Consider the following 23,682-nt stretch of genomic DNA (forward strand, 5'->3'; position numbering starts at 1 on the left):
TCATCAAATTGAAGATGTTACCACAATCAACTGAAATGTATATCCCGATTTTAAGAACAAAATGTGAAACAAATGAGCATCTCAGAAAGATGAAAATATCGTAGAACAGCTGGTAAAGAGCTATTTTCTTGTTGTGTGGGGGTCAAGTGCTTCAGGCATCCCATCTAGGCTCTCCTGGCTGCTACTCTGGAACGTATGGCTTCTTTCTATTGCTGTCATTGATTCTGACTTAGTGATTCCATGTGAAAACAGTACTATCCTCTAGTTTTTCTAGCTGTCAGCTTAGAAGATAATGGTTGGGTCTTTTTCCTATAGAGCTGTGCCACAGGCTGTACCACCAGGAATCTTTTCTGTTTCTTTAGTAATTTCTTTCCTTTTTCAGTTCACATAATGCAGGCTGGAGGCTGTACCTTGTATGAGAGGTGACTGCTCAGCTTTTTCCCTTGAAGCTGTTGGTGCATTCAAACTGCCAGAGGCACGGCCTTTGCATTAGCAGCACAATTCCCCATGGTCTACACCCAGAACTCCAGCTAGGGCATTAGTATCCAGACACAATATAAATTTCAGAGCTTTGGTGAAGACAGTGGAGAGCTGCCAATCCAAAGTTCTGGGGTGGAGGGGGGGGAAGCAAATAGGAGGCCGACTGACTACTAAGCCCTTGGTTACAAAGTGCATTTCTTTCTTCCTTTTCTTTTTTTTTAGCTGTCGCAAAAAGCTTTATTGTTTCATTTGGTCCAACAGGGCTTGGGGGAAGGGCTTATGGGTGGATAAGATTCAGGGGGATGCAGAGGTCCCCCCTGCAGGTCCCCACAGACCCCTAGTCGTGCTTGAGGGTGAGACGCTCACCCAGACCAGCCTGGAGGCCGTCCAGTCTTCTAATGTTGGTCAGATGGTCACCCATCTTCTTCGGCAGTTTCACTTCCTCATCCAGGAAGTGGTTCTCTAGAAAGTCACAGAGATGGGGATCAATGTGGGCAGAACCCACGGCATGCAGATCCAGAAAGGCCTGGGTCAGGGTCTTCTCCAAGGCCAGCACTCCTTGCATGGTGGCGTCCAGGGTTTTACCCCACTCATCCTGGGATGGCTTCTGGGTATCTTGGAAGATGACCCGGCCGCCAGGCTGGTTTTGCAGCTTCAAGTGCCGCTCGGCACCCTCACGCTTCTCCTTCGCCAACTCGCAGAAGAAGCGTCCCACACTTTCCAAGGCCATTCACTGCGGTCAAAATAAAAACCCAGAGAGAGGTGGGTGTAAGGCCCGCAGGTGCAGGTTGACCAGACGGTTGATGCCAGCGTCAGCTTTGGTGAAATAATTTTGACCAGTCTGAGAGTTCCTAGTTGGTAGATGTTTCTAGCTGGTCCTGAAAATAGGAGATGGTTGAGATGGTCCCGAGGTTACGCCTGGAGATGAAGTTGGAGGTTAGTCAGAGGCTGGAAGTGGGGAAGTCGCTGGGGTCTGTTCCATCCAAACACTGTTGAAGCAAGAGACAGATCCACGGGACCACTGGGGAACTCACAAAATGCATTTCTTAATAAATGATGAATGGAAGCAACATTATTGCTTCCATTATTTCAAGAACATTTGTTCTTGAAAATTCAGTAGGGAAGATTATAGGGTGAATACTCTTGACATAGTTGGTGACCAGAACTTCAGCTTCCTTTGAGGATCAGTGGTTCAAGAAGCATGTTAGGAAGAGGACAAAAATAGCTTCAATTAAATTCCAGTTATTCCCTTCCCTTAAGAAAAGTTTTCTTGCTTAGCAGTATTACTGGAGAGCATGGATTTGGTGCTTAAAACCTTCCTGTTCTCATTGGAAAGTTGGAGTCAGTGCCTGAGGCACCATCGTGCTAGCCTCACACCTACTGATCACATCAGATTCTTCAGGCTTAAATGGCTCTGTATAATTTCCTTTGTTCCCCCCTTCCCTTTTTGGGGATTTTTTTGTTGTTTCGTTGTTATGGGTAGTGACAGTTTCTGGTTTCTTTTGTTTATCAACGGTTTCCTTTACCACAGCCTCTATTCCTCCTGCTGGAAGCCTGGCATGACTGGAAGCTGGAAGCAAAACCACAACTGAATAGCCTGGCACTCACTTTAACAGTCATTTCCAACCACAGATTAATACTGTTACTGGATTTGACTAACGGCTCTCAATCAGCCCAACTGTCATCACTTGAGAGAACATGCTAGCCAGTGAAAGCCAAAAGGGAAAATATAAGCAAATCCAAATCAGAGGATAGTTTTACTGACTGCTCATCTTTTTTTTTTTGAACTCAAAGGCAGCCCTGAAAATCCTCTTTTTGATTCTCCTTTATAATTTCCTTAATAATCAAATATAGACCAGGGGATCATAGACCCCTCTGTACAAGGCCAGAGAACCTAATTTGCTGGGGAAGCACAGATCTAATTATACTCTCCCACCAATCTGAAGTGCACAATTTCACCTGTCCCTCATCAAGTCAAGGACGTGTGAAATTCGTGTGAAATTGCTCACCACAGATTCAAAAGTAAACACAATTAAGCCTGTGCATACCAGCTCGATGCAAGTCAGTGCATATTGTTTACTGGCTAATCCGCCCTGTCCCTCTGCCCCAACTAGAAAGAGGCTTAAATTAGTTAGTAAATGTTGCCATGGGTACTAGCTGTCATGGGAGGGCAAACAGCTCAGCTGCCCATGGACTGCATCTCTTTCCTGCATCTTGCCCTGTCAACTTTAGGAAATGGCGCTGGATGCTGTTGTCAAAAGGGAGTTCAAGTGTCCAGTATCAAGGTCCAAATGGAAGGAGGCTCTATGTTGATAACAGTGGAGTTTGCCAACCACAAACAGAAATGAGGTTTTTACTTTATCATTTACTTTGACACTAGCTGACTCCAGACCTAGTGCAGCTGCCAGGATTCTCCAATAAGATAAAGAGAATGGGACGGTGTATGATGTATGGGTTTTAAAAGTGCAATGCCACTGAGAGAAACCCACAGTGAGGTGGACCGACACAACAGCCACAACAGTGCACTCAGTCCCCTTCTTCATGAAGATGGCACAGGGCTGGGACAGCTTCTGTTCTGCTAACTATATGGTCTTCCTGAGCTGGAGCTAATCTAAATGGAACAAACAGTAAGAAGAAGGTACCTCATATGGTTTATTACTGGCTTAACCTAAATCACATTCTATCCGAACTCAGATTCTCCACATTAGCAAACACTCCACTATCCTAGTGAATGCCATGGCTGATGGTTAGTGATGCTTACTTTGTAAACCTGACACACTCCAACCTACAGACACAGAAGAGGAGGACATATATGGCTACTACTACTTATGAGTGCCAAGTGCTATCCTGGTGTTTCACATATTAATGCCTGTCTACCTCTTAAAAATTCACTGAAGTAGAGAAGTTGGACTGTAATCCCAGAGGTGCGTGGTTGGAATCCACCAGCGGCTCTGCTGGAGAAGGAGGGACAATCTCCTCCTATACCAGTCAGATCTGGTTTGACAGTACACACCACACACACACACTAAAATAAAATTTAAGACAAAAATTCATTGAAGGGCATGCATGCATTTATTACAGCACTGCTAGGAGAATAAAGTAGAAAATTTTTTTCCTGTAGGATAATTTGGCTCCATATATAAAAAACTAACAGGGTTTTAATATTTTCTTTCTCATTATGTCATATCAAGGAATTAGTCCTAAAGACACATTGTGGGAATGTGGAAAACTTTCGTTACAGGAACATGCATTACAACTCTGTTTTAAAAAGGTCTGGAAATTTTAATCATTCAACAAATATTTACTCCCATGACTACTATGTGCTAGGGAATATTTAAACACAAATAAAGATCTTAATCTATTTTTATACAAAAAAGTGTCTCTTCTACATAAGAAAATGAAAATATTCTACATTCAAGGATAAAGAGCAGAAAGATACCTATTAAAACAATGATGCCCATCTCTTGCTTATTGGCTTATGATGTATTTTTCTTTGCCTCAATTTTAAAGTATTTGATGGGAAGACATAAGATTATGTAAACATCTTGATCAAACTCAGTCACTAGTTTTAGTGTTCATTATGAACTGAATTGTGCTCTTCCAAATTATTTATGCCTGTGAAGAAAATGAAAACCAACAACACAGCAAAAAAAATCAAAAGCCCAAAAAACACCCATGAGTGCTACAGGACTACTTTGAGTATATCAGGCCTACATTAGAGACCATCTTAAGCAAGGATTTGATGGAAGACAATTAGTCCAAAAGGACTAATGGACTCTGTGAACTTTTGTTTCCAGGGTCCTGAGAAGAACTAGATGGTGTCCAGCAACTACCTGCTAAATGTTCTGCAAGGAATCACCAATACAGTGACAGAAAGACACAAGAGAGGGACCCTGGTGGAGTGGAGGAACATGTGGAACAAAACAAAAACTCGTAAAAAAACCCACCAAAAACCTGGCTTTCTGGTCTGAAAGAGACTGATGGAACTGCTTGGAGACTATTGTTCTTAGTCATCTTTCAGGTATACAACTAAAATTACCCTGATGTCTGACTTACCTTTCAGCCAAATAACAGCCATGCCTCTTTAACACAAAAAATCCTTGCTGTTTTCAGGACTGAATGGACTCCTGGCTGACCCTCCATTGGGTTTCCATGGCCATACACTGCACATGATCAGACTGCTCATTTTTTCCTCTGTGTAGATTTGAACCTCCAAGAGGGATAGCCTTTAGGTTAGTGATGAAGCTACCTACGAACTAAGCCACCAGAGCTCCTTAAATAGGGCTGATAAGGAGATCAATAGCTACACAGAGAGAGGCACTCCTTTAGAACAAACAACCACAGAAGATCAAAAGGGTAGCATCTACCCTGGGATAAAGTTCTCTAGAGAGTAGAGAGAGGAAAAAAGGATGGATGGAGATGGGAAATGCAGAGAAGAAGTGGGAAGAGCAGAGGTTTCAACAAATGCCATGAAACATAATGAGTATGAATTGCTGAGTGAATGAATAGAAAAACAATATGGCCAGTAAATGTCCATTCAAATAATAATAAAGAGTTTTAAAAGGAAAAAAAAGCAATAAACTTGACAGATTAAACACTGAAGATCAAAGACCAGATGAACTGTGTGATGACATCAAGTACATCATGTGTGAAGAAAGTAAAAGTGGATGAAAAAAATGGTAAAGACCAAAATGAATGACAAACTAGGCTCAGAAGCTTATTCCTGAACACAGAATAACCAAGCAAATGAAAGAATGAAAGAAGGAGCTAAACAATCTCCTATTTCAAAGATCAGTTTAAGAAGACAAAGTATTATAATGAAGTGTGCAAAGACTTAGAGTTTAAAAAAAAAAAGCCAAAATAACAAATATGCATAGTATTTCTCAAGCTGAAAGAATTGAAGAAAAAGGTTTGTCTCGAGTTGTAATACTGAATGATTTTATGGGCAAAATATTGACTGGCACAGAAAGTATCAAAAGAAGGTGGAAGGACTACACAAAGTTATTGTTCCCAAAATAAATGGTTGATACTCAAGCATTTCTGGAGGCAGCATACGCTCAAAAACTGATGACAATGAAGGAAACAAACACAAGGCACTGAAGGCACTGATCAAAAACAAGGCTCCAGGAACTGATGGTACACCAATCAAGTTGTTTTAATAAATGTAATTTTGGAAATATCAGGAAATTTGGAAGATACCTACCTGGGCAACCAACTGCAAAGATCGATATTTGTGCTCATTCCATAAAAAGTTGATCCAACAGAATGATGAAATTATCAAATAACATCATTAATACTACATCTTGTTATATGCCATCAAGCTGACCTCAACTCATGACAAAACAACATACAACAGCTCTGATCCCTGACCTATCCTGAGCCAGAATCACTAACTCTGACCATTGCCCCAGTTACTGTTGTCAATCTGTCTTCTTGGGGGTCTTCCTATCCTGAACTGTCAATCTGCCCTTCCAAGCATGATATCCTTCTTCAAGGACAGGTCCCTCCTGGCCATGTGCCCAAACTATGTCAAATGGAGCTCACTGAATCTCATTTAGACATGGGCTGTTTGGGTACTGTTAATGAGGCAGGTTTAGTGTTAGAATGTGCTTTGACTTAAATTTCTTTTGAGGTATCAGAGAGGCAAAGAAAAGAAGAAGAGATGATGAAGATAGAAGCCAAGACACACAGAGATCTCCAAGAAATCAAGAAGCAGAACCTGAAGAGGTAAGGACCTTTCTCCAGAGCCAACACAGAGAAATCCTTCCCCTAGAACTTGTGTTCTGAATTCTTAATTCTGAGCCTCTGGACAATGGGAAAACTGTTGTTTAGTAATCATCCACTTGAAGTATTTAGCAGCACTAAATAACCAAGACAGTGTTCACTTAAGACTTTCTAATGCCATTATGCCTTCCACAGTTCTTAGATAGATAGGAATAACAATTTTACTGTTTATATAGTCCTTACCTGTTCTTTCATATTTATTTATTATTAGTATGGACTCAAATAGTAATTTTATTCAATAAATGCAGAAGAGATTGACACTGTTAACAGTTTCAGCTTGCATGGCTCTACAATTAACACTCTTGGCACCAGCAATCAGGAAATCAAAAGATCAAACTGCACTGGAAAAATCTGTGTTCACGGACCTCTCCAGAGTACTGAGGACCAACAATGTCAGTCTTGAGACTAACGTGTGCCTGATCCAGGCCATAGTCTTCACAATTAATTGCTATGCATAAGAGAGCTGGACAATGACTAAGAATGACAAGAAAAATCAATGCCTTTGAGTTAATGGTGCTGGAGAAAAGTAATGAACATACCAGGGACCACCAGGACAACAAACAAGTCTGTCTTGGAGAGGGTGAAACCAAGTTCCTCCTTGGAGGCTAGGATTTTGAAGCTCCATCTCACATTCTTTGGGTATGTGGCCAGGAGGGACCAGACCTTAGAGAAGGACATCATGCTTGGAAAGGTGGAAGGAAAGTACAGGAAAAGAAGACCCCAGATGAGATGGACTGACACAGTAATTACGATAATGGGGTAAGTGTGTCAGAGTCAGTGAGACTGGCTCAGGACAGGGCAGGCTTCAGAGCTACTGCATACAGGGTCGCTGAGTCGTGGACTACTCAACAACACAACAATAATATTCAATAGATTATACTCTGGTGGCCTAGTGGGTAAGGAGCTGCACTTTTAACTTAAAGGCAAAGGTTTGCATCCTCTGCTTGTTATAGCTGTTCTGTGGCAGAATATGGGCAATCTCCACTCATGTGATTTACTGCCTCTGAAAACCCACTAGAGGGTCAGCTATGAGTTGGTTCCAATAACAAATGCTATTATTTATTTTAATGGATAAATTTGTCCAGTAGGAGCCCCTCAGGATAAGTATTTTGTGTCTTTTAGATACATTCTTTTTATGTTTTTGAGCATGTACTTACTTTTTGGTACAACAAGGTGTTTCAGGTTTATTTTACACTTGATACCTCTATTTTTAAAATATTATATAAATCCCATGTATGGTTTTCAATAAATGAAAAATTACCATTTTTAAAATGTCATAAATGCAGGATTATTTAAACATTCCAAATTACTATGGACTCTTCAAGTGTTCAGAAACATCAAAACAAATGGGTTTCTCTAAAAGTTCCAACTGAAATGGGTCAGAGGGACTTGCTTTATAAAGCTACATGAAAGGCAGTTATGTCCAGTATGATCATTAAAGGCAGAACTCATTTTCTCTTTGCCTGACTGAAACCAGTGAGCCAGCCACATAGCCCCAATAAGAAAGGAAACAGTTAAAGCACATTCTGTGCAATTAATGTCTCATAGCCAAACGTCTTCTTGATTCCCCAGCCAGAAAACTATGCATACATAAATGGTGAGACACAATCATTTTCATCTGTGACTGAGTTTCTTACTGCTGACTGTGTGGAGTTTCCCTATGAGCTGGTATGAGGTACTTCCTGTGGCTCAGAACAGGACAGTCTATGATTGCCAGCACACAAAAAGGAAAACACTCAACACTGCAAGGTGCTATAAAAAGACAAAGGAAGACAGGGCAGGAGATCCCAATTTCTCCCTGTCGAGGAGTCACTAGGCCCCCCAGCTGCAAATACGATGCCTGGTTTCTTTACACGTATTATTCAATGGGTTTATCGAAACTCTCTTGTATGCTAAGTCTCTTGCTGGATTCCAGAGCCAATTCTAGTCTTTGTGGTGTCTGTGGTAGTGTGGAGGGGAAGAGACCTAGAGATCTTATGTCAATTAGTAATCACTTCAGCTCTGACTCATTCAGCCAAACTGCTAAGTCCACTGGGACCTCAGTTAATGCTTGGCACTTAGTTTAAGGTTCTACCTAGAACCCCAATACCTTAAGTCTTGGCATTTTGTGACTGGCATCTCTAACACCACTGGTAACTGGATTAGAGCTTGAACCTCCACTCAATGTGGGATCCAGTCTTTCATGGACTGATAGACAGCCAGGGTCTGAGGTTCCTGGACCTCAGTGGGGTCCACTGATCATTGTGTTCGGTAGCCTGCATCAAACACTGGGTTAGAACTCAGTTGGTGCCTGCTATGTGCCATGAAGGGTATACCAAGAAAAGCACTATATCACCCAGCTATCAAGGATCTTGCAAACAAAAGAGAAGGGTGAGCACAGGTTATAGAGGCTGGGTAGTAAGGTTCATTTATAGCATGGGGTAAAGTTTCACAAGCTGCTGAATACAGGTATGAGTGCTTTTGACCTCTTTTTTTGCAACATCTGGTTACATATAGTTCCTTGGTCCCAAGAAAGGCTTAAAATTTTTTTTCCCCAAAAAGAAAAGCACTTGTTCTGTTTATTATTTTAAAGACCCAAACCCAGATTTTTGCAGCACTGGACCATGGAGGGAAGAAGCAGAGACAGAAGACATCGCCCTGGGTGAGAGTTTTCAGGTTTTGGCCAGCTGGCTGGCAGTGGCCAGTGCTACAGCTCAGGATGGAAGCACAGTGAGCAAATACTGGGGCTATTTCTCACTTCTGGTTGGTCCCCTCCTGAGGCCACCCTCTCCAGATGTGCCTGCTGCAGGGCTTCATTCTTTTGGCCTCTGACACAGCTCTAGCAGCTTCAACAGCAGCAGTGAAAAAGAGAACCCTGAAGCAGGCTTCCATTATTAGGCTTTGATGTGGTGTTGGATATGGTCTCTCACAGAATGTATGTTGTTGTTATGGGCTGTTGAGTCAGAACCACTGTACAGAACACACAGTGAACATTAAGTGATGCATATAGATACATCAGTCTAAATGGTTCAGGGAGCCTATGAAGTTTCTCTCCAGCTATAGTGGCAAAAAGTAGTAGTTACGTACCATCGTAGATCTTGGAAAAAGTACAGCCAGAGTGCTCGATGGAGACAAGAATGGCAGCGCTTTGTCTCACATACTTTGGGCTTGTTGTTAGGAGAGGATATTCTTTGGAGGGACATCATGCTTGGAAAGGTGAGGGGTTAGCCAAAGAGAGGATGACTCTGGAGGAGACGGATTGACATGGTGACTGCAACAATGGCTCAAGTGTGTCAGAGATGAGGAGGATGGCACAGGACAGGACAGGATTCAGGCCTGTTATTTCTAGGGTCACTATGAGTCATACTCAACAGTACTTATCAAGAACAACAACAGTGTACGGTCAAGCTGGAATTGACCCATAGCTCACCCTTCAGTGGGTTTTCAGTGGCAATAAATTGCATGGGAGGAGAATTACCATCTTCCTCACACAGAGCAGCTAATGGATTTGAACCCAGTGCCTTTGGGTTGGTAGCAGCGCCTTAACACTAGGCTTCTAGAGCTTAAGTATCAATGATTTCATCTTACTTGGATAAAAAATCAACCCCCTTGGTACCAGTAGTCAGGAGGTCAGAAGACGTAGTGCACTTGGCAGTTCCATGGTCAGTGACCCTTCCAAACACCGAACAGCAAGGATGTCAATTTAAGGTGCACCTGATCCAGAAAATGGTCTTTTTAATTATTTGCTAAGAAACTGAGTGCTGGACAATAAAAAACGATGACAGAAGAACTGATGTCTTTGATTTGTGGTGTTGGAGATTACTGAAGGAAGATCCCATGGGTTGCGAAAAGAACAAAGAGATACAGGACATGGTTCAAATCTGTTCTTCATAGGGATTCTATGAGTCTCATATTAGACTCGATGGCACCTAACACCACCACCACCACCACCACACAGCTGCAAAGTGGTCCCTGCATGTTATAAATGGTTAACGTATCCTATTAATAAAAAAGTGATTCACATATCCTAGAGTTAGCGACAGTTGATGAATCAAAGTTGATAGACCTATATTTTGACTATAAGAGAAAAACCCAAAGCTAACTCATTGCTGTTAAGTTGGCTCTGACTCATAGTAATTCTGTATAGGGTTTCTCCAGCTGTAAACCTTAATATGAGGGACTTACCATCTTTTTTCCTGAGAAGTAACTAGTAGATTTGAACCACTAATCTCTCAGTTATCAGCAGACACTGTAATACCAGAACTTCTTGTCTATAAATGAAAGTAGATTACTACTGTAAAAAAAAGCAAGGGCTATGTGGGAAAGACCCTATCTGACATTTACCAACTTCACAAAAGGGAACTGTCCCTGTCAACTGCATGAACGCCACAAAATCAATTCCCTTATGGTCAGACATGTCCCCAACACTCCCACACCTCTTTCTACTCATTTCAACACCAATCTTACTGCTTTTCTGGGTCCAAGATCTGATGTGATAGCTCACAGACTATGCAGAATCATGTTGGGGAAGCTAAAAGGTTATAATAAAAGTTAGTTAGAAAAAACATAGTTAGGACAGCTTCTGAAATGTGCTCGCAGGCATCACAGCCTTGAGCCTCACAGCTTTAAATCAATGTTAAAAAGCTCTTAGTCCTGTCAATACTGGCTCCCTGCCCCTCTTAAGGCCAAGTTGTCCAACAAATTTGAGCAAAGGCTCTTAGCACAGCTCTGCTTCTGTCTGTGCGGTGCAGTGGGCTCAAGGTCCACTCCATTTCATGGCAGATCTCTGGTTCTCTCCACTGTGGCTACTGCGGTTGTTGCTCTGCTTCTGAAGGACTAGTTGTATTCTCGTACTTGCTCTTCTTTGATGACAGTGAGATTTCTTCTAATTCTGCTGCTGGATGCACTCAATTTATTTGCAAGACTAGCCAATCCCCTTGTAGACAGATAAGCTAACAATGCCCTATTCACATATCCCCACCCATCTACATGCCAAAGTCAAATTTAATGGATAGGAAAGTCATATTGAAAGACAAACTCCACGAATAGATATATAGGTAAAGGCACTAGTTAAAGGTCAAAGATGCTAAAAATAATTTGTTATTTAAAAAGAATGAGAATTCTCATGTGAAATTCTGGTTGTACTGCCATGAATTAAGTGAATAAGAAGGGTGGGAAAGGCAACAGAGGTGTATCTGAGATAAATCTTATATGTAACTTACTAAGTTTCAAATGATGATTAAGAACTAGTGCCTCAGGTATTTTTAAAGGGTATGTTCAAAAGATGACAAGATGACCATATAGTCTCGAAACAAAAGGCAAGATGTGGTAGAAATCCATTAGAATGACCCTAGTTCCGGCCCACTGGCCACCTGCACGGGAGATGGGATGCGTGCACACTGGCTGCCCACACGGCACAGGAGATGGGATGCAAGCCCCATTGTCCGCAGGTCTGGATTTCCTTGGACAGGCCAGAGAAGATGATCACCGATACAATGGATTGTCGAAGGTCACTGTGAGTTGTCTACTTGATGACACTTAACAGTGGCAGCATGTCTAAGAGGATCGACATCCTAAATGCACCACATATTTTGATCTGTTGAATGCTTCTGCCAAAAGCTGTTTAGACCTGGGGGGAGTCTGTTCACAGCTCTCAGATTCCCTTTGCCATTTATAAAGAGGGAGGGAAGTGACACCTACTTCAAATTATAGTATGACCACTTATGGGGGGGGTAAAAGTGGCGGTGCTGGAATTGGAGACGCTGTCCTTGGCCACATAGTCCTCAGTCAGGCAAGGGGACCACAGTGGGGTGGGGGCAATAGGAGGCGGAGTGTACCAGCCAGCCCCTGGGGGGTGTTGCCCTGCTCGGGATGGGCTGTCTTCGGCCCCTGGCCCGGGGTGAGCCATCACGGCCCTCTGCCCAGGGTGGGCTGTCTTCAGCCCTCGGCTTGGGGCGAGCCATCATGGCCCTCAGGGTGAGCTCCTCAGTCCCCGGATTGTGCCATCTGACCCTTGGATGGGGAAAAAAATGCCTAGGGTATCCAGAGAATTTTATCTAGGCTACTTTCCACCACCCTCTCCCCCAGTAAACCGGAAAGCAACACCCCCAAAGACCTTCTATTTGTGACTCACAAGTTTGTTCTCTCTAGGTTTGCTCCCTTTCCTATAGGTAACCTTAACACTGAGTTTTACTCCAGACCTGACTCTGAACCCAGTGCCAGTGACAAAAAGGAAATAAAACTGCCAGCTAAGGAAGCAAAGGAGGATGGAGCCCCTGGGTTCAACCAGCCATCCCCACTGGACCCACCCAGGAAAACACTTTGCAGTTCAGAATGGAGCAAATGACAGGAAAATACCTTCTAACAGAACAAGAAGGCAAGCAGCTTTAACCTAAGACCACCAGTAAGGTGATAAAGTGTCCTCCCTTTCCCTCTTCACATCAACACCCCTGTTCAGCATGAAGAAGCCAGAGAGTCTGTATCCAGTTCCTAAATCAGTAAGATAGTTGTTTTAATTGCCATTGGAAAATGCTTACCATTCCTCTGTAGCATCTGGTCCCCACTGGATCCTTTTCATTTCCTTCACCTGATCCCCCCACCAACCAAACTGTGCAGCTCTGCAACTGCATCCCTGCCCATCCTCACCCTTCTGCCCCCAACCCTCACCTCCTTGAACCCCCATTATGTTTTTACCAATAAAATAAAATAAAATAAAATAAAATAAAATAAAATAAAATAAAATAAAATAAAAGAATGACCCTAGTTCCAAATGAATCAGATCTAATGAAAAATACAGAAACAGAAGTGGCTATTAGCGATCTTCTAAGCAAAGAGAACAAGGAAAAGGCACGACAAGGCTTGGAACAGATGGCGCACTAAGAGATGGCATACACATCACCAAGACTGACCAAGGTGGCATACAGATCTTTAAGTTACAGTGTGTGTGTGTGTGTGTGTGTGTGGCAAATTCAATTAAGAGGCTCACGGTTCTACCTGACATATACGGGGTGCCATGAGTCAAAATCAGTTCAATGGGAAATGGGCTTTAAAGGCCAATGTAGGGGATGCTTCTAGAAAAATGACAGCATGAAGAACAATAATGGTCATAGCTAACTGCAAGATATCCTGGTTTCTTAGTTGTTAAACCATGAGCTGCTAAGCAAAATGTCAGCAGCTTTAACTTACCAGCCACTGAGTAAGAAAGACGTAGCAGTTTGCTTCCCTATAGATTTATAGTCTTGGAACCCCTATAGGACATTTCTACTTGGCTTTAGAGGGTTGCTTCCCATATCGGGTTGCTAAGAGTTGGAATTTATCCAAGACAATGGGTCTAGATAAAATCTCATTGGGCATGTAAAATGCCAAAGACAGAGCTAAGTACAGTAATATTTAACGTAAGATCAGCACTATGTAGGAGGCATTAATACTTTCATGTTATAGCTGAGAAAACTGAGGTTGAGAGATGGTTAATAATGAGTCATCACCACCCAGGTTAAGAAAAGCTGAAGACAGAACTAGACACTCCAAAGCTGGTCCTCCCAATCACTTTACTGCATAGAGTTCTTCAGCTATGACTGTGTAATTATCAGTGAACTAGAGACAGACTGGGCCAAAAGCCCCGGGTTGGTTTATTGTAAAAGAACTATTAATAATGGAAACAATATGACTAAGCTTGATGTTAAGACCAAGCTGCATCCTTTTGTGGACTCTAATAAAAGAAAGGAGACTATGGTACAAGTTTGCTACACTAACATTTTATTCATAAATTCTGTAGAGCTAGGAATCCATGAGTGTTAGTTAAATTTAGGAAATAAAGAAATAATAAGAATGAAATGATCTGTTCTTCTGGCGCTTACATTATAGGGAGACTGAAAACAGTAAGGAAGGGCTAAGTGCTGGGAAGAAAAGAATACATATTTTTCTCTGATGGAAAAGAAGAGCATGGCCAGAAGGGCCATCTTAGGATCTTACATTAACCTAAAGCATGAAACAACAGAGGCAGGGCTCTCCGGTCTCTTCACTTCCCTTTCATCTTTGTTAATAGCTGGTATTTTTTAGTACTTTTCAAAGGCACGTTAGAACTTTTAAGTAGGAAAACTACTATCTTCACAACCCATATGCTTTGTTACTAATGCTTTTGTTGGTCTGATCAAAATATCACAAGGACGTTGTACATGAGACTTTACTATTCATCTAAGATTGCCTTTGTTTTCAAAATCCAGAAAGTTACTCGAGAAGTGGGGATAAGAGGGAAGCGCTTTCTTTTTCTGCAGAGTTCATCCAAGTGTACTATTTGCTATTTCCCTGCGGAGTTTTCATATCAGCTTTAGGAAAGATGATGAAAGAAAAGAAATGGGCCCGGAGGGTCTTGAGAAAAACAAGTCCAAATATGTTATTCACGTTGGCCCTTCATGGGAAAGGGGAGGCAGGGGTAGTGCATGGGCTCCAAGTTTTTTGATCAATGCTGCTGATACACTGGTCAGAGGCAGCACTCTTCTTCAGTCCAGATAAGAGAGTCCTAACCCATCTTCTTTGTGTTTCCAAATGAGATAATTTCATTATTTCACAAATAGAGATTCTGCAGAGTCCACTAAAGGCAACAGTCCAAATGATCATTTTTGTGTCACTGTTGTTAAAATCTGATCGCATTTTCTCGTTGAGAACAAAGGCTCCCTAAAGATATGGGGTGCTGGTAACAGAGGCCATTGTAGCTAATAAGGGAGTATTCCGGACAAAGTCAAAACCGACTTGTAACTGACACTCCAGTGAATTTTCAGAGGCTGTAAACGGCCCTGGAGGAGAGTGCACTTGGGAGAAAGCAGATGTATTTGAACTGGTCACTGTGGGTTGGTAGCATAGCTCTCTACCCACTAGGTCACCAGAGGACCCTATTTTGGACAGAGTTCAAATCACAGTTATACGCTCTTTACTGATAAGAGTGGTTATATACTTGCTTCGAGGAGAAATTTGATGTTCTGGGATCCTTTACAATGCCTTTGGCTTCCAGAAAGATATCCTCCCCACCCCCACCATACATGTTTCCTCTAACTGCTGGGTAATTATCCCTAATGACTAACCTAGTCTCCTAGGACAAAAGCTTGTGAAATCTGCTCCTGATGCATGTCCTAAGTGCAGGCCACATTAAGTAATGCGCACAGGCTGAGAAGGCCAAAACGCCTCTCCCAAGGCCTGGTCCACTCTGAACAAAAGAGAGGAAAGCCTGCACTAGAAATAGTGGAGGCAGCTACTTAACTGTGTGACAAACATCCAGGACCTATAAGGTTTCTTCCATCACACAGAAATGACACGGACCAGCATGCCCTCCCTAACTCCTCTGTTTGTCACTGAAATGGCATACCAACTGACCAAAGCTGTCACCACCCTGGGTGCCGACGTGGGCATCCAGATTGGGAGGCCACAGGGTCAGATATCATACTGCCACAGTGTTGTCTGTCCAAAGAGGCCAGCAGCCATGCAGGGTCTGAGCTCTGCTTGGCCACCTGTCTGCAAGGGATGGTAAATCCCATTTCATGAGGTTTGGCATGGAAAAGCAAACTGCCCACCCCATATCCAAAAGCACTTGAGTGGCTTAAGAAGAAAAGAAAAGTGAAGATCCCAATGTAAAAGTGGTTCTCTCTGAGGATGGAGCTTTTGGTTCATTTGTTTTAGATTAGACAGTGTTCTCACCTAGCTCTTGCCAATTTACAAGCTGGGTTTACACTTCCCAGGCTTTTAAGAGAATGCTCATATTGAAGTAAAGCAAAGCCAAAGAAATGGCATCACAGGGCTTTGCCTTTTCCTGCTCTTTAAAGGCTATCAAAAACCATCAATCCCTAACATACAGGAAAAAAAGACAAGGCTTATCTTGTTTTTAAGCTATTGTGTTACCAGCATTTAAGTGACACAAGAAAGATAAGTAAATACTTGCAAAACAAGGTCTGACCCAAGCGTCACCTGATATGCAGTCTCTATCTTGCGGAGAGCACATGATATAATAAGATTTCAAACTTGGCCTCTGAAACCATGGTTCAACAGAGGCGTGAGCCTCTACAACACAGGGAGGGCTTCAGTTTATTCGCAGTGAAGCCACCGTCACAAACAGGATTTCCTAAAGAGGTCTTAGGGCAAGGAAGCCTCATTCTAGCTTTGGCTTTGCCATCTGGGCTGCTCAGTGGCTCCTCCCTTATCATAAACAGGCAGTTAGAGGAGACGGGGCACTCTCTTTCCCATTGTTCCTCCTGCCTCTCCCATCTCCTTCATCTCTAGTAATAGCTGTAGTTTCTGAGTACATTGGATGACTTTTATCAGTTTATTTACTTCCTGCATACAGAAGGGCTCCATCTTTTGGCCTCCCTCATCCCAGCTGTGTTTGACTGAAGGTGCGCCTTTATGCTTGTACTCTGTTTAACTGAATGGAGAAGAAGTCATGAAGACTGTGGTTCTTATGCTTGGGCATCAAAGACACAATTTCCCAATTTGTCCTTTTCACTCCAGATAGGTCCTGCTTTACCAAGAATACTTGTCCTGCTTCATGCTAAAACATTATTGTCATCAATAGAATTCAACTCACAGGGACCCTACCGATTCAATTTATTGCTGTGGACAGGACCAACACAAGGCTGACCTTCCAGAGGGTTCTCAAAGGTTATAAATCACACGAGAGGAGACTGTCCATCTTTCTACTGGGGAGCAGCATGTGAAAATGACCTTCCTGCCTTTGGACCGGCAGCACAACTCTTTGTCCCCAGGCTGTCAGAGCTTCCTGGGGACACTACGCTGTTGTGCGCTGTCCAGCAGAGTACTACTCATAGAGACCCTATGAACAACAGATCCAAGCCCTGTCCTATCTTGCACTATCTTCATCATCCCTGACATATTTGAGCCCAAAACTGACCCTAGGGTTTCCAAGAGTGCATATCTTTATGGAAACAGGTCGTTTAATCTTTATTCTGTGGAGAAGTTCAGCTGGTGGATTTGAACCATTGATCCTTTTAGTTAGTAGCCCAATTCTTAACCCAATGTGCTACAAGGATTCCTCTGCCTCATGACATTTCTGCTATTTTAAAATCCCAGGTCAGCATTAACTCCAAGAAGATCCTATTTTCTAACCCTGCTCAGGATAATATATAGTTTTCTCTAAATCCTTATGCATAGTCTAATAAACCAAAATACTGTGCCGTCAAGTCAGTGCTGGTTCACAGCAGCCCTCTTGCAGTTAACCATGGTTGTAAATCGTTATGGAAGCAGACTGTTCATCTGTCTCCCTCAGGGCTGCTGGTGGATTTGAACCACTGACTTTTCAATTAGTACCACAATGGCATCAAGGCTCCTTTTGAATAATTTAACTCTACTTGCTAACTATTTCATGAGAACATATCTTTTGTATTTTCTTATTTGCTTAGGTAGGGTTAGACTTCCTGGAGCTTAGTCTTCCAATCCTTTGCTATCTTCATCTTCCCACAGTAACGAGAATAATCTTAAACCTCTGATGGGATTTTCAAAGATGTTCTGTTCATTTATGAATCAATGGAAAAGTGAAATAGCAGTTCCCTGGTTCCAGTAAGACACATTGCCTTATAAGGAAGTTGGTTGAGTATTTAAATGTTTATATACTTTCTAGGAAAGTAAAAGAAAAGAGTAAGATTCCACTGAAGAAAAGTCTCAAAATTGTGTGACCCTCAACTTGGTTTTCACAGGCTATAAATCACAAAGGAGAAGACTGCTCTTCTTTCTCCCAAGGAACAATTGGTAGATTAGAACTGCCTGCCTTTATGCTGACACTGCAAATCTTTACCCAAAATTCAAACAGATGTGGTCCCTAGCTTCATGGAATAACTCGGCAAATGAGTTTTAAACCAGAAAACACGACAATAAATGCGTGATTACAAACTGTGGCAAGTTCTTTGATGAAAAAAATAGGGTAAAACAATACCAGAGGGTATTACTTTACAGTAGGCCAGAGAAGGCCAAGGCCTCTTGGAAGAAAGAACATTTAAGATGTAATTTAAAAAGTGAGATTGATGGATCAGCAAGAAGGGTTGGGGATAAGTAGGAGTGTTCCAGACAGTCTTTTAAAGAAAAACTGACTTACTTGTTCCATCTGTATTGTAAATCAATATTTTATAGGTTCCTTAGAAAATAATAAAAGATATTCATGTGTCACTCAACAAACACTTATTGAATCTGAGTATGTGCCAGACAAAGTTCTATGCCTTTCAGATATCTGAGAGTAAAGCAAAATGAAGGCCTCTACACTATGTTGTCTGTTTCTATGACAGAAATAAAGTATTTACTTACATTCATGTAAGTATTTCAGAGCAGGCCACCAATCTTGACATGTCTGTAAAATAATGATTGTTTCTGAGGAACTAACTGTGACGTGCAGATAGCTGTCACTTGTTGGGAGACAATTTTCCAGGGATCTCCTGTGTTTCTGCACATCCGAGAAAAGAGGCACAGACTCCATTAGTTTTGGACTTTATCTTCAAGTAAAAAAAAAAAACAAAAACACAACACCTGGGAAGATGGTGTTTCTGCACAGAGCAGAAGGCTGGTTTAAAGAAGAAAGGTTGCTGCTCACTCTGGAGAGCAGTCTGATGTTTCCTCAAAAAGCTGAACACAGAAATTCCAGATGACCCAGCTATTCCACTGCTTGGAATATACCCCAAGGAAATGAGAAACGAGGCACAAATGGAGATTTGCACGCCAGTGTTCATAGCAGCATTATTCACTATAGCAATAATATGGAAACATGCCAAACGTCAAAACATAACTCAATGGATTGAGAAATTATGGTGCATTTACACAATGGAATACTACACAACACGCAGGAGCAATGATTTTGTAAATCACTACCTAACTTCAAAAGGACTTGACAGCATTATGCTAAGTGAACTAACCCAGGCCCATAAAGACAAATACTGTATAAAGATCATTATTGTAGAATGTGTATAAGGATCCAAGGGGGGAGCAGAAGGATGAGGATGGGCAGGGGTTGGGGGTGGTGTTTCATCACAGGGTCACACAATTTAATGGGTGGAGGGAAGGTGGGTAAAAGGAATGGGAAAGATTGGTGTGAAAAACAATGTATAAGAACTTTGTAAGTAAACAGTATAAACTTTAAATTAAAAAAGGGAAAACAAAACAAACAACAACAATAATAAAAGGGAGGTTCTGCTCTTGAGTGGACTATGATTCATAATCACCGTATGAACAACAGAAGAAAATCCTGCCCTATCTATCTTGTGCTATTCTCACCATCTCTCCCCTGCTGAAGCCCAATATTGCAATCACTGTGTCAATCCATCTTGTTGAGGGTCTTCCTCTCTTTCATTGACCTTTCCCAGCATTCTATGTCCAAGGATTGATCCTTCCTGACAACATGCATCTTTGTCTTTAAGGAGCACCCTGGTTACACTTTCAGCAAGGCAGATTTATCTTTTGGCAGCCCATAGTAAATGCTAACACCATAATTCAAAGGCATCAATTCTTCACTGGTCTTCCTTATGCACTGCAAAATTTTCAAACGCAGAGTAAACAAATGAAAACAGTATGGCTTCGATCTGGCACACTTTAGTCTTCAAAATGACATCATTGCTTTGTAGCACTTTGGAACTTTCCAAAGATTTTCATAATGCAGCACATCTTTTGATTTCTTGACAGCTGCTACCATAGGTAGTGATTGTGGAGCTAAGAGAACTAATAATGTCTATTTCAATAATGATTTCTTCTGAGGCAAAGGAAAAGCTAGAATAATGTTCTGGAGCACCACACCAAGCCATCTGGTAAACCTGTAGGACCACAAGGGACCCTTTTAGTCCGAGGGAGCCAAGGCATTGCTCTTAGGAGAGGAATAGGGAGTCTAGGGAATTGGTGTCTGCTGGATAATAGGTATGTAAAAGCCAATAGGTATGTAAATACTTCAGCATTTTTAAGGACACTGTAGTATTCACACTGGGTTATTTGTATGACAGCAGAGAATGTGAGGCACCTTGGTGACGCCGTAGTTCAAACAGCTGACTGCTAACTGAAAGGGTGGAAGTTCAAGCTGACCAGCTGCTCCTTGTGGCAATGTGCTGTGGGCAGTTCTACACCGACACACAGCGTTGCTAGGAGTTGGAACTGACTGTTAGAGCAATGGGGTTGGCTTTTTGGTCAGTAGATAACCTTCATAAAAAAAACCAACAACTCAATGTTAAGGAAAAATGAGGGGATGAAAGAAAATATAATATCAGAAAGAAGAGACTACCCATCTAGAAGTTTAATCCAATTTGCCTTCTGCCTCCATCTTCCTAAGTATCTACTCCGCTCTTTGCTGTTCAGAGGGGAAAAGACTGGCAGTATCTTTCCATAAAGATTTTAGAGTTTTGGCACCAACTGAGTTAAAACTGACTCAATGGTAATAGGCTAAGCAGGAAGTTGATGACCTAGTTAGTTGTTGAGTTGCTAACTGAAAGTTCTGCAGTTTGAACCTACCAGCCAGTCACTCCTTGGAAGAAAGAGGAAGTAGCCTTTTTCTGTTAAGGTTTACAATCTTGGAAACTCATCACAAACCCATTTTCTTCTCCATCCTTAAAAGGGGATTGAATTTTCCCACTCCATTTAATGTCTTTATAATTCTTTTATCTCATTCATTGTTCCACTTTATCTTTACTTCATTTTGATCTATTCTTTGCCTTTCTTTAAGGCCCCTTGGAAGTAACTTCTTTCTAGTCATAGGTGGGCTAAAATAAAGTATAATTTGAGCCATACTTAATTAGACTTTTAAAACTAATGGTATACAATGCCTGAGGCTTTTTAAGGGGAATTTCTGAAGTCCAATTACAGGGCTATTCTCATAATAAGGACTAATAATTCATAATGAAATTATTTGCTTTTAAGAATCTTCCATATGCTGTTGTGAATAATGCTGCTAACCCGACCACATTCCTGTAGGGTCATTAGTGTGGCCAGTTCAAACACATGTAGTCTGCGGAGTTTACAGTTCTCACTGAACTTCTGTGAAGAGTTGAGTGTTGGGTCTGCTAACTGTCCCAAAGGGAATCCCACCAGTTCTTTTACATTATGACTTTCTATTCTTCACGTGTCTCAGCAGAAGCCGGGAAGATTTTATTATGTGAAAAATCAGTAATGGAATCCTCGAATATTTGAAGCTTTCTGTTGTCCACTGACAAACCATTTAGCTGATCTCAGTGACTGTTCAAACACAGGCAGATGACTTCATCAATCAAGTCACTGAGAATAAATCTCAGGACTTCTGCTTGGAACCAAGACATAGAAGACTTGTATTCTTTGTCAGAGATTTTGGCATGTCCATGTAAAACCTGGAGCTACGATACCACTTGAGAAGAGATTCTTTGAAGATTGAAAGACACTGCAGAGAGAGAATCTCAGGGAGATTAGCCATTTTTAGATTAAGCCAACTCTTAAACTCACCTATCTCAGGAATCACCATTTATTTGGGCAACAAGTTTTCATAATCTTTGCTGTTATCTGCTATCAGGTCAGAACCCAACACATAGCTCACCCTCTAGTGGGTTTTCAGAGGCTGTTAAGTCGCATGTGAGGAAACTGCTCATTTTTCTCCTGTGAAGCAGTTGGTGGATCAGAACTGCGTGCCTTTGGGTTGGCAGTGCAACTACTCATTTTAGCCAGCCCAGAACGGGCTGTACTCACAGGGAGAAGGTTACTGAGTATCCCATGGACTGCCAAAAGAATACACAGACATGTCTTGGAGAAGGAGCAGCCAGAGTGCTCCTTGGAGGCAAAGATGGTGAAGCTTCGTTTCACATACACCGGGCATGTTATCAGGAAGGGGCAGGCTCTGGAGGGGTCATCATGCTTCAAAAAGCGTGTAAAGAGGAGGATGACCCTCAACAGGGTGGACTGACACAATGACTAGAACAGTGGACCTAGGCATTGTAGAAAGCATGAGCATGGTTTTGCTCTGTTGTATTTAGGGTTGTTTTGAGTCGGGCCAACTTGAAGGCATCTGACAGCAGCCGCCACCACTGCCAGCAGCAGCCACCGCTACTGCAGTCGCCACCATCGCAGCAGCAGCCGCATGCTTTTATCTAACTGTGATTTCATGTTCTGTCTCCATCTACTAATTCCCCTTTCTCTCACTTTCTTAGTTCCTCCCTTGTCCTTCTTGTATATGTTTTTTGGCAATTTTGAGGATAAAACACGATAAGCAGTCTTTCATTCTGCTGTGTAAAAGGAGCCAATCTGATGGAACCTAACAATCACCACCACCTGAAAAAAAGAGGAAATATAAATGGCAGGGGCGAGGTGGAAGGTTGTCAATGGCACTGTGAAGACCCTGACAGAAGCAGTAGTGGAAACAACTGTGCAGTTTTTAATTAAAATCAACCATAGATTTCTGAAACTAAGGAGATTATAGGGATGAGTGCTAAGTGAAGGTCTACCTTTATCCAGTGCATATAACAAACCTGAATCACTAAATGGTTATTTAAATCTAGTTGTGGCTAAGGGAAAATTCTTCCCAAAACTATATTTCTATTAGTCTTAGTTGTTGGTATTGGATTGTTTTTGTGTTTTTTCACTGTGTAATTGAGAAAGGAGTATCAGAGGTTGTTAGCCAAGTTTCACTGTAAATGAAAGTCATGGTTGCTGCGAGGCTGAACACTGTGACACTGATGTGTCAAATGCATTAATGGTTGGTTACCCAATGCGGACAGAGAGTGGGGTGGAGCTCCCTGATTAAAACAAGCATGGAAGGAAGAGTGGCATCCACTTCCATAATAGCTTGCCTCTGGAAACCCTATAAACCTGGAGAGAAGATGAAAGACACCCTAACGTTGAGGACTTTCCTTCATAGGGTCGCTATGAGTTGCCTGCGACTCGACGGCACTTAACATCAACAACAACAACAACAACAACAACAACAACAACAATATTGTAAATACATTTTCCTGGAGGGCTCATATGGGTAAGGCAAAAAGAAGTAATTACTATATAATCTGTGTATAAAGTACCAGCTAGTGGAAAAGACAGAAATGTCTAATTACTAAACTTAGAGGCATCTTTAAAATTCGTTCTGTATCATTTAACTGAGTGCCTCTGCAACGAACTTTTTTGCATCCTGATACCTAGAGAATTCAACATGGCTCTATCAAGTAAAACAGGTAACAGCAATTTGCTTCCAAATTACTTGTGAATATTCAAATATTTCTATGTCAAATTATTACCAATTAAATGGTTGGATCACACAGCATGAAAACACATTTGCTGGCTCCTGATGCCATATTTCCAATGTTCTGAATCTCCTCTCAGGTTTTTTATTTCGAATATCTAGCAAACTCTGTCTTTGCTCATGATAAGAGAAAAGCTGGTGGCTTTCAACTCAGCATGTAAGAGAATGTAATTTCCACTGGAAATCTGCCCTTATGAATTATGCAATATTTTAATTTGCAACCA

At 41.8% G+C, this 23,682-nt stretch overlaps 1 protein-coding gene and 1 pseudogene across 1 annotated transcript in view; both read right to left on the reverse strand.

Annotated features, from left to right (window-relative positions):
• CDK6 (cyclin-dependent kinase 6) overlaps nucleotides 1-23,682 on the reverse strand; it is a 305,967-nt gene that overhangs the window by 50,706 nt on the left and 231,579 nt on the right. The window lies entirely within an intron of this gene.
• On the reverse strand, nucleotides 818-4,558 carry LOC102855786 (annotated as a pseudogene).

This window comes from Elephantulus edwardii, unplaced genomic scaffold, assembly GCF_000299155.1.
Source record: "Elephantulus edwardii isolate Elephantulus edwardi_28Jun2011 unplaced genomic scaffold, EleEdw1.0 scaffold00098, whole genome shotgun sequence".
NCBI lineage: Eukaryota > Metazoa > Chordata > Mammalia > Macroscelidea > Macroscelididae > Elephantulus > Elephantulus edwardii.